This window comes from Tripterygium wilfordii, chromosome 10, assembly GCF_013401445.1.
Source record: "Tripterygium wilfordii isolate XIE 37 chromosome 10, ASM1340144v1, whole genome shotgun sequence".
Classification (NCBI taxonomy): domain Eukaryota; kingdom Viridiplantae; phylum Streptophyta; class Magnoliopsida; order Celastrales; family Celastraceae; genus Tripterygium; species Tripterygium wilfordii.
The window spans coordinates 4,855,253-4,867,189 of NC_052241.1; positions in this window are offsets into that span (position 1 = coordinate 4,855,253).

Sequence of the window (11,937 nt, forward strand, 5' to 3'; positions counted from 1 at the left end):
CATAATTAAGGAAACCATATGTACAAGATGCAGCTTGAATGCCTTACCGATTGTAAAAGTTGAAGAACTAGAGAAAGTGAGTGAGGAACATATTGGTAAAGAAAATGTCAGTTATTAATCTTACTCATGTATCGATTGGAATGTGGTTTTCAATTGTCGATAAATGTTACTATGGATCGTCAAAATCTACATTGACAACATTTAGTAGTACTTTTTGGAATGGCCTGTTATGTTCAGCCCTTCACTTTAATTGATTAGAATGGAGGTTATTATTCACCAAGGTATACTTACAGAATAATATTTGCAGCTCTATGATGCAAAATCATTGCTTATTTTGCAGACATAATGTAGCCTTCTGTAAAATCATTTTACTGGTGAATTGCGGGGTTGTTAAGCAAAACAAAGCAAGTTTAGCAACAAAGGCCTTATACTTCAAATCAACATGTTGAAACTCTGATGGGGAAGATCATAACACTAAGGAAAGATAATGATATCCTAATAAGGAATCTCTTATTCAGAAGAGGGTTCCAGGAAGCAATACATCATCTTTTCTTCTTTCTGATGAGTAAAGGTAAATTCATGATTCATGAACAATAATATGAGTCAAATCGTGTTTGTTATTTGGCTTACAACATAGATTTGATTTTTTGTTATTGCCATAGTGGATTTTGTTTTTTACCCCTGACAAAGCATAACTTTCCATAGGAACATGCTATTGTGCATGTTTTGGGTATGGTAAGGTTTAGTAGTCTGTTTGGATTGCAACATACACAACATGAGATGTTTTTCTCATGCTATATTATTTTAATGTGTAAGTAAATTCAACCCGTTTGGTATTGGAACTTGTAAGTGGTGATAGGAAGACATGGTGGAATTCAATGAATTGTTGAAGGTCAAAGTGATTATATGCATAAATCTAACAGTCATACGTATCTATGATGACGATTGAACTTTAGTTTTCTTGAATCTTTGGCAGCAGGTTAGTCATTCCCTTCTCAGTTGTACTGGCTTACTACCATAAGCAACGCTATTCATTTGAGTCACTATCTTATTAGTTGGTGTTGGAGAATATTGGTTGATGTCGCTTCTTTCAAAAGTATGTTAGGAATCAATTCATCTCAATATGTTATTCAAGATAATGTATGGGTTTTAGACATCTACGATGAGATAAGTCACTAACTTTGGAGAGTGTCCCTTTTCATCAGAACATACTTCTGTTTAGAAAATTGTATCATGGATATTGAGTGAGTAAAATAGATAAATAAAAATATTCCCAATGATTTTGCATTATTTGTTTTTCAATTGTTTAAGAGTGTTGTTGAGTTGTTGATTCTGTCTATACTTTCAAATAAATGTCTTGTTGTAAACGAACGCTTTAGTCACAAAATTCATGGAAGATGAAAAGAAAATACAAGCCGCGTAAAGCGCGGGTGTGCAACTAGTGGATATGTAAAATGAGTTTCCATTTTATTTACCACTATTTTTATTTTTTTTAATTATTTTATGAATATGTGTAACCTCTCACTCATCCTTTTGTGACAAATCATTGTGTATTTTACACATAAATCTTATCACAAACTTCTCCATGGATCACTCAAGTGCTATCATCAATCATCAATCTATATATATATAACAGAGGATTCAAAAGTCTTCTCCTCGATTTTCGACGCCACGTGGATGCCGCTACAAAAAAGCCTACACTTTCTAATCAAACCTGATAAAAGGGAATAATTGACAATTTGGTGATGAGAATTAATTTAAAAAAACAAAAACAAAATGTAACGGACAAAAGAATAAATTAAAATATTTTGAATAACTTTAAGATCCACAACCATATACGGTTAATAATATTCAAATAATTTTAAAATCATATTGAATAATACAATAAATAGTCATATCAATTATCACCTATTAATGACATAGAAAAACAAAAGGATAAAAGCTTAAATGAAACATATTCACAATATAGGTATAAAATAACACACAAAAACATACAAAATATCACAATAAAGTTCTAAGAGATACTACAAGAACTTTATGGGAAAAATGAACAACTTCAATAAAATTCCTAACGATCTGACCGTACAAATCATGGAATTAGTTGTCAGACAACAATCAAATTATTGCGGATCAATAAGGCAAATGTGCACATATGATACATTATTTATTGTTTTTATACAATTCAATAAACTATTTATAACATTTTCAATAAAAAAATTGAAGAATAATATGAGTTTTTTGGGTGTCCGCAGTTGTGTAAATATTTTGAGACTTTTTAAAGACAAAAAAAAGTCACACAATACATTGACATATGGAAAATGAGGAAAAAAATACATCAGCCAACAAATGAAGGGTTACATTTTCTTATGGATATTGAACAACAAGAAAACCTAGACGCAAAATATCTAACAGGAACAAGATTGTTCTTTCGTACGAATGCAAAACGTCCCGGGGATGGCTTGCATCAAAAAAACCATATTATGATAGCTAACCTAAATGAGATGCAAACATACATGAAAATATTGGAGGAACATCAAAGAGACACCAAAGAAGAAAACTCTGATGATGAAGAAGATCTGGTTGAGGATGCATTCTTAGAGATCTCATAGAGGATGATCCTGTAGAAGATAATCCCTTAGTGGATGATCGTGCAAATGGGGAAGTAAGTGGGATAGATGAGGACTATAAAGTTATTTTTATTTGTTGTTGAATAATGTGTAAGGTTTTTTAAAATGCACCAACAATATGGAAATTCATATTCAGCTTTATCTTTGATTTCATGTGATTTTATTAGTTTTAAAAAAATTACAAATCACCGAGTTAAAACTGCCAAGGTGATCTTCCTTTAGAATATCTCTTTACACAAAAGTGTATTTAAAATCACTAATTTTTTTTTTTAAAAACAACGCTAAGCATTTAAAAGTTCCAAATTAAAATTCGGATCAATAATTTGTAATATAAACTGACAATGCGAAATTATTAATCAACTGTCACTTTAAAGCTTCATATTCAAATATAAACAATCACTCACGCAGGTAAGCAATTGAACAATAATCATAATAATATAAGTAAGATAATTGTATTACAAAATACTGAAGTGGTTTTGTCACGCCCCTCTCTCCTAAGCTATACCGAAGTGTACTTATACCTACAAGGATGTGACCGATAGCGTACACTCTATCCCCCGAACCATTTCCCAAACCGATAACTAAACCCAATAAACATATGTAATAATAATAATAAGAACCCCCGTAACACTAGGTGAAACAATTTTGTATCCGAAATACCGTATAAACAACCACCTAAACCACCGAAGTACATATACAACAGCGGGTCAGTAGAATATATCTACTCGATACCAAGCCGTGTAATATACATAAAATACAATATCAAAATCTCATGCCCACTAGAAGAGTCGGCTCGAGGCTACACATCTGCTCACGCATCCCGTCACTGACCACTATCACCCACATCTAACTCACCCGAAAGGGAATAACGAAGAGGGGTGAGCCACGAAGCTCAGTAGGGCATAAAAATGGTACACCGATATCCAGAATAAAGAAATTAAACCATATGATACAGAATGTAAGGTACAATAAATAGATACAACCATCAGTAATGCAATTAAGTAACATGGTAGCCGATAAGGCTATACAGCACCGTAACCACAAACACCGGCCTCCAGAAATCCATAATTCATACACCAAAAACCATAATCCGTAATCCATAATCCACCCCTAGACCCACCCTAATTCTCGTAGGGTGTCTCCCAGTCCAGGTCCACACCGAAACTGGATGAGGATCGGATATCCCGATAGCATAGCCTACACCAAAGAGCGTCCCCTGTGATGCAGCTCATCTCAGACGGTCTGCAGGTACGTACCCGATATATATATATATATATATATATATATATGTCATCCATCATAAATGCATATCCAATAGGTTGGGCTCCTATATGGGCCCCACAGTCTACATCAACCACCTCCAATCACCCCACTCCTAAAAACAAACCAATAATCGTAATCAATTGGAAATATAAATAAACATGCAGACAAGCCGTATTTCACCCTTGGAAACCGACAGAATCACCATATAATAAGAGTCCGTGAAACCGGAACTCTAGAATCACAAGCAAGAGACAAGGAAACCCCTACCTAAAAATCAGAGTGTCAATACCAAGCACGCGTCCCTGATTAACCCCTGACTCCGAAAGTTAACTCGCTCTGAATCTCAATTGGGATCACCGCCTGAAGCAAGCCAAACCATCGCCGGAATCGGCCGGATCGACCAAAGAAACCCACGGTGGCTGGAATCTTTAAACTCCGATATCTCTCTAACCGCAGCTCCGATCAATGTGATTCCACTTGGATTATACTCGTCTCACTCCTGTGTTTCTTCTGGTACCAGCCATAACCGTCATCGTCGTCGAAATTACAAAGTCACCATGAGAGCAAAACACCCACGTATGAGACACATGTGAAGAATAGGGTAATTTTGCAAATAGTGAAAAATCTGGGTATTTAACTTATTAATGTAAAATTTCACTGTAGTCCCTGCAGTTTTACGAAAATGTCACTCACAAAATGTAAAAATCCAATTAACTTTAAAAATTCATAATAAATCCAATTTAAACACGATTTGAGTAATTCTTGCGTCAAAAAATTTCTTTTTAAAACCCTAATTTATGAAAAATATTTCCATATTTTTATCTTAATTTAATTTTTATTTTCCCCAAATCTCGGTTCACTCCACCTCGATCAACGCATCAAAATACTATGAATAGTGTAAAAAATCAGGTCAGGATATTACATCTTTAAAAGCTGTCACATCTGCTTCTATATGGCTCAAACTCTTGCCACATGTAATAAAATAAAATAAAATTGAAGTTGTGTTAAGAAACGCTTTCAATCATCATGCCTTTTCCGCCTCATGTGATCAACCATATGTTACAATTCAATAATGTCATGTTATATATAACAATGTTATTATCTTGCTACTGAATGTACTCACATTATAATTGTTAGGTGTAAAATACACCTAGTTTTATGGGCTTAAAAGTATTATTTTTCTATGATGATTAGTGCAAAATACTGCCCATATTGTGTTTTTATGCACAGGTACTGCTGGAGAATAAAGTCATTACTGGACAGAATTTGTAACCTGTTTTGCAACTTATCGCGGCCGCAGAACGTGGGAACCAGACTTGTTTAATTAAGTTGCTGACGTGGCAGGGGCAATTGGGCCAGTTTAGGGCTTGCTAAGCACTATATAAAGAGTGTTAAGCTGAGACAAAAAGGGGACTTTACTTTGCGCAGCCGAAGACCAAAGATTGAAGAAGTGGGTGTCGGCAGGAAGGAGGAGAAGCAACATCAAAGCTGGGCACATCAATTCTTCAGCAAATTTCTACTCTTCCATTGATTTGAACATTGTCTATGAGTATTTATATGGTTTTAGTTATGAGCATGTGTAGCTAAACTCTTTTCTAGCTAGGGTTTGGTAATTCTTCTACCATAAACCTTGTGCACAGATTTAATTGACAATCAGACTAAGTTTAATTCTTTGTTCTCTGGATTGATTGCTTATTTCCTATTGTTATGCATGCCTGATCAACATCATAATTTTAGGAATTGTTAGTTAAACATATTCGGCTGACCATGACCCGGTGTTTGACGAAGTAACGAGAACTTGCGTAAGATCCAAGTTTTGGGAACATAGGACATAACTGATTGGGTAATAGACCATTATCCTAAATTGTGCAACTGTCGATTTCCTAGTGCTTATGCTTGTCTTAGGAAACTCTTAGGGTAGACCAACCAAGACTCCTTTGATAAGAAAAGATCTTGCAACTGGACCAAAGTCAGGATCGTTGTTTAGGGAAATCTAATTGACTGCAGCTGGACCAAGGCCTTTCAATTGACATTGTTAAACTTTTAAATTGTGTGATTGCATATTAATCTGTGTGCACAGGTGGAGGTAGTTGGCAAGCCAAACCCAAGCTAGTTCTTCATCCATTGATATTTAGTTCAATTTTATTGCTAGTTAATATTAGAAGCTCTGATATTTATTTACACTATTGTTAGCAGTTATAGTTGGTAATTAATACAGTCCTCTTGGATTCGACCCCATTCACTATTATACTGTCAGTAGGCACGTACACTTGCGATTGGGAAATTAATTATGTGCGCCGCGCGAAGCGTGGGCATGCAACTAGTTTATGAGATTTTGAGGGAATTCATTGCTTTTGACTCCAACTCTGAGAATGAGTTGGAGCAGCTCTTCCACTACACGAGAGGCAGATGATGAACAAGCTAGTGGGAGGAGACAAACTGGCTACCGTCGTTTCTTTTCAGGCCACATAATTGTTCAACGCAATCATGTTGACAATCACTCCAAATTATGGAATCTCACTCCATATTATGATTATGGAATCTCACTCCAGATTATGGAATGACAGTCAAACCTCATATTGTCAACCTAGGTTTTTAATAGAGAGTTAGGTCTAAACTTGTGATGCTAGACTTGAGCCCATCCTGTGTGATGGGTATTCAATATTGGTGCTTTCATTGAGAGTGCACGTCTTGCGGGTGTAACACTCCTCTCTTTTAAGGTGCCACACGACATAGTAAATTGTCTAAAACTTAACCTCGTGACCTTTGACCCAACCACCGTAAGCTTTATCGAGCATAAAATAAATAAATATAACCTTAATCATTAAACATGTCTTATTCTTACAACATCCCAAATTTACGCAAGCTTAATAAAAATAATATTCTAAAGCCACGATCACTACGGCCACGTCCTCCTTATTATTCTCCGAAAGTCAGCCCGGTTATATTATCAATTTAAGATATTAAAAACAACATTTCCAAAATACACTTTAATTCAAGAAAATAAATATTCAAAACATCTTAAAATTTATTGTTCTCGACCGTAAAGAATTCTTGTTTTTAGAGTAATGGTTAGTCATAGACTAATCCCTTACTAGACTTAGTCGTAACTAGCCTCAAATCACATTTCTAAGTATGATTTAATCATAGACTAAATCCATGCTAGGTCTAGTAAAAACTAGCCTCGAATTCAATCAATCGTCTGAGTCAATAAAAAACCACCCATTTGGCGAAATCAATCCCACAACCAAGCCAGGGTTGAGGGTAGCTATGTGCACATGCTAATTTCATAAATTTTACGGATATCTTCACTAAATTCTCAACATAGAATTAATAAATACATGAACAATTTAAAAAGCATCAATATTCAACAACAAATTTACCCTTTTAAATTAAAGGCAAATACTTTATGTGCTTCAAACTCAACATCATATTCCAAGGCATGTTTCACTAAAAATTCAGACACCGATGCCACTTTTGCGAGTAAAGATATCTCTTATAATATCACAAATCAACCATCGAAAATAATTCAAAATTTATATATATAACTCACAAAACGATTTTCTTGTTCTTCGCAAACATTTCTTATATCGAACCGATTTCACAGACAAATAAAGTATCATAAAATGTTTCCACATATTTTTATATGACATTTTATAAAAAAAAAAAACTCAATAAAATACTTAATATGTTATAGCACAAGGCGCCTCACCTTTTTAGCGTCTATTAAACTTTTAAGCGGGTGCTTTTCCTTTACGTTTATCGAACACCAAATCGGGACCTTCGTCTCCTCACCCTATTTAATTAAATAAAATACAAATATCACAAACAACCCTAAGCCATTAATCAACACTAAATATATCCTATACAAACAAAACTACATACTATCTCACCATTACTGAATTACCCACTACAATAAAGAAAATCACAAGTACAATCCCGGCTTCTTTCATAGTTAGATCCTAGTTGCTACTTTAGAGAAGAAAAAAAACTTTCTTTTGTAAAAGGAGTAGTGCGGCACACACTCATAGAAAATTGTCAACAATATTACCATCCATTTGTTTGATCATTATACTCCAATTGAACAATTAACCGAGGTGGAATTTCGGACAAATTCAACTTCCAATGTAAAGCTTCATACTGGCACTTTAAACTGTAAGTTAAGGATCAAATCCCGAAATCTATTAACAAAATACATACTATATGTCTCTCGAGTTAGAAATGAATTATAGGCAATACATAAAAGAAACTAACACAATAAGATCCACACTTATCATCAATACAAGTTAACCGAAACTCAAACAAAACCAATTTCCAAACCATCATTCACCTTATCACCGACACCACATACTATGATTTATTTACGTACTATGAATCATCAATCTTATACATGAATCAGCAATCTCATACATACCATAATTTGTTTATCTATAACTTATATTCAAAAATCAAAACATGTCTACTACCGTTGATTTATAGGAAACTTACCGAAAAATAATTCCTTCTATGGACTCCAAGCCCACACCTTAGATGTAAATAGCTTGGCCCATATTTCTAGCTCTTCTAACGAATACTAGGTCCGACTCTTACGTACCAAGTCACTAATAAGCCCATTTTCACTTGAACCAACTCAAAACAATTCTATGGAGTAACCCATCTCTATTAGTCTAAATCTATATACACATCATTCCATAATTTCCACCAAACCCGTTTAATCTAACCAAGTTCAACTACATAAATATATAAATTTTATTTATTAATGTTATCAAATCAAAACGTTGTACATATGGTACTACCTATTTACATGTGGCACTTGACCATTGGTCACCAATTTTGGAATGTTACAACGAGCAAGCTTGTGGGTTGATACTATCGTAGACGGACCTACGCCAGAGCCCATCCCTTACGGAGTTGGGTTAACATAAAATGGGCCATACCGATTGTGGGAGGGTTGAAAAAGAGAAAAATACTATAAAAAAAAGAAGAAAGAAAGGTCATTCAAGTAACTAGGAAAACCCTGATCCATTGGATTGGCAAGGTTATATGATCCTGACTCATAGGTATGGGGCGGTAAGTGGGGTGACGGTCGAAATGGTCCAGCGCGAGGACGTGCATACTCCCAAATGAAGAGGATTGATGAGAATCCCATATCGAAAAATGGTGGATTTGGAGTCTAACTTATAAGAGAGGGCAAATCTCCTATTATCAACCTGAGTTTTCAATAAAGAGTTAGATCCAAACTTGTGATGCTAGATTTGGACCCCCATCTAGTGTGGCGGGTATTCATCAACCCTCCCCAGCTCACCTTCCCAATTGATCAAAAATTCGGCACTATCTAAAATTAATGGTGGGGGTTAGTTGCACTCCACATTTTCCATTTACACCCTATTACCAAAAAAACCCATCAAAAATTCACATGATTCTGAATACACCCATTTTCATGTTTTTTTCAAAAAAAAAAAAAAAAAAAACCAAAGACACCCCTTGACATATGACTATAGCAATATGAATCAAGAGGATTGAGGAAAGTTTTTTGAGTATAATTCACTGCCATGACATGCTTTCCCAACTCCACTTACACACTCAATATGGAGAATAGTAGAGTATCTCCATTGAAACCATGGTAGAAAGGTTCGACACGAGGCAAATGTGGCTCTCAGAATGCCTTGTGCGAGTATCAAGGTGTTCGACAAAGAACTTGGGGCAAATGGTGTCACGCCCCTCTCTCCTAAGGTATACCGAAGTGTACCTAAACCCATAAGAACGTGACCGGCAGGGGACCCCATCCCCCGAACCAACCCTTAATCCAATATACCAAAATCAATGTATAAAATATATAAAATAGTAACAACTCCTGAAATATAACATGGGCGTAGTCTCTCCAGAATACCACATATATACACCTATCGAAAACATCGGAGTATCTATACAACAGCGGAAATAAGAAGACTTATCTACCCGAGATCAGACTGAGCAAATAAGTAACATATATACAAATACAAAACCCCAAATCCTCAAAACTTGCTAAAGAAATAGCTCGAGGCTACACACCAGCTCATGCGTCCCGCCGCTGACCAGCATCACCTAAATCCAACTCACCTGAAAAGGAAACAAGAAGAGGGGTGAGCCAAGAAGCTCAGTAGGGCATAGAAAGGGAACACCGATATCAAAAAAAATAAGAAATCCAGGGATATGACGCATAATATGCAGCACAATAAATATACAATCATTGGCAATTCAACCAAGTAATATGGTAGCCGATAAGGCTATACAGCACCGTAACCACAAACACTAATCTCCGGTAATCCATAATCCATAATCCACCCCTGGACCCACCCTAATCCCCGTAGGGTGTCTCCCAGTCCAGGTCCACACTGAAACTGGATGAGGATCGGATATCCCGATAGCATAGCCTACACTAGAGAGCGTCCCCTGTGATGCACCTCACCTCAGACGGTCTACAGGTCCGTACCCGATTGATTGTATAATCCATAATAATCCGATATATTGGGCTCCTATATGGGCCCCACAGTGTACCTCAACCACCTCCAATCACCTCACTCCTAAAAGCATGTCAATAATGATAATGATAATCAACAGAGAATACGTATAAAACATACAAACAGGTCGAATTTCCACCCCTGGAAACTGACATAAACACAATATAGTAAGAGTCCGTGAAACCGGAACTCTAGAATCACACGCAAGATACATAGAAAACCCCTACCTGAAAATCAGAAACCGAATACTCCGCACGCGTCCCCAATAAACCCCTAACTCTGAAAGTCAACCTGCTTCAAATCTCAACCGGGATCACCGTCTACATCGAAAAACACATTATACGAAAATACAGTTAAAATACGTTCGGTCAACTATGATCAACGGTCAAAGTCAACGGTCACCGGGCAAACCGGATCAAATGGGTCAAAACCGGGTCAAATGGGTCAAACCGGGTTAAATCGGGTCAAACTGGGTTGAACCGATCAACACATCAGTCAACCGAGTCAACTCGGCCTGACTCGGTCAACTCGGCCGGAACCCATTCAACGTCACCGCCGGCGATCCGGCCACCCAAACCTGCCAAATCTTATATCAAATTGAAGAGCTCGATGAAATGAACTCATATGTACCTGAATCAAGCCAAACCGTCGCCGGAATCGGCCGGATCGACCAAAGAAAGTTCACGGTGACCGGAACTTCAATCCCAGATTTCTCCCAAACCGGAGCTCCGATCGACGTGATTCAAGTTGGGTTACACTCGTCTCGTCCGTACGCTTCTTTTGATACCAGCCTTGACAGTCACCGTCGCCAGAATCATGAAATCACAGTTGAACCCGTTTTAGAGAGAGAAAGAGGAGAGAGAGAGAAAATCGTGAGAGAAGAGGGTATTTTTGCAATTTTTTATTTTTTTTTATTTTCTTTAATTTTTCTTTTATACAAAATTTTACTTTCAAAAACACTCATCTTTCAAAAACACCCCTAACTAAAATGTTCAAATTAACTTCATAAATTTATAATAAATCCAATTTAAATCCGATTCGAGTAATTCTTGCGCCAATAATTTTCTTTTTAAATCCCCCGTTTATTAAAAATATTTTCATAGTTTTATCTTAATTTAATTTTTTATTCTCGCTAAATCCCGATTCACGATTACCGAGGTTCACTCCACCTCGATCAACGTGTCAAAATACCATAAATAGTGTATAATCGGGTCAGGATATTACATCCTCCCCCCCTTAAGAAAATAATTTCGTCCCCGAAATTAAAATCGTACCTAGGTAGTGAATAACTCTGGAAATCTAACTCGCATGTCAGACTCCAACTCCCAGGTCGCCTCCTCAGCACCATAGTGCTGCCATATCACCTTGACTAAGGGTATGGTCTTCGATCGTAGCTACCTCTCCTGTCTATCCGCAATCCTAATAGGACGTGTCTCAAAAGTAGCGTCCTCACCAATCTCCAAGGTAGACCAATCTAATATATGAGAAGGGTCCCTATGGTATCTCCGTAACATAGACACATGAAACACACCATGTACCCCTGACAA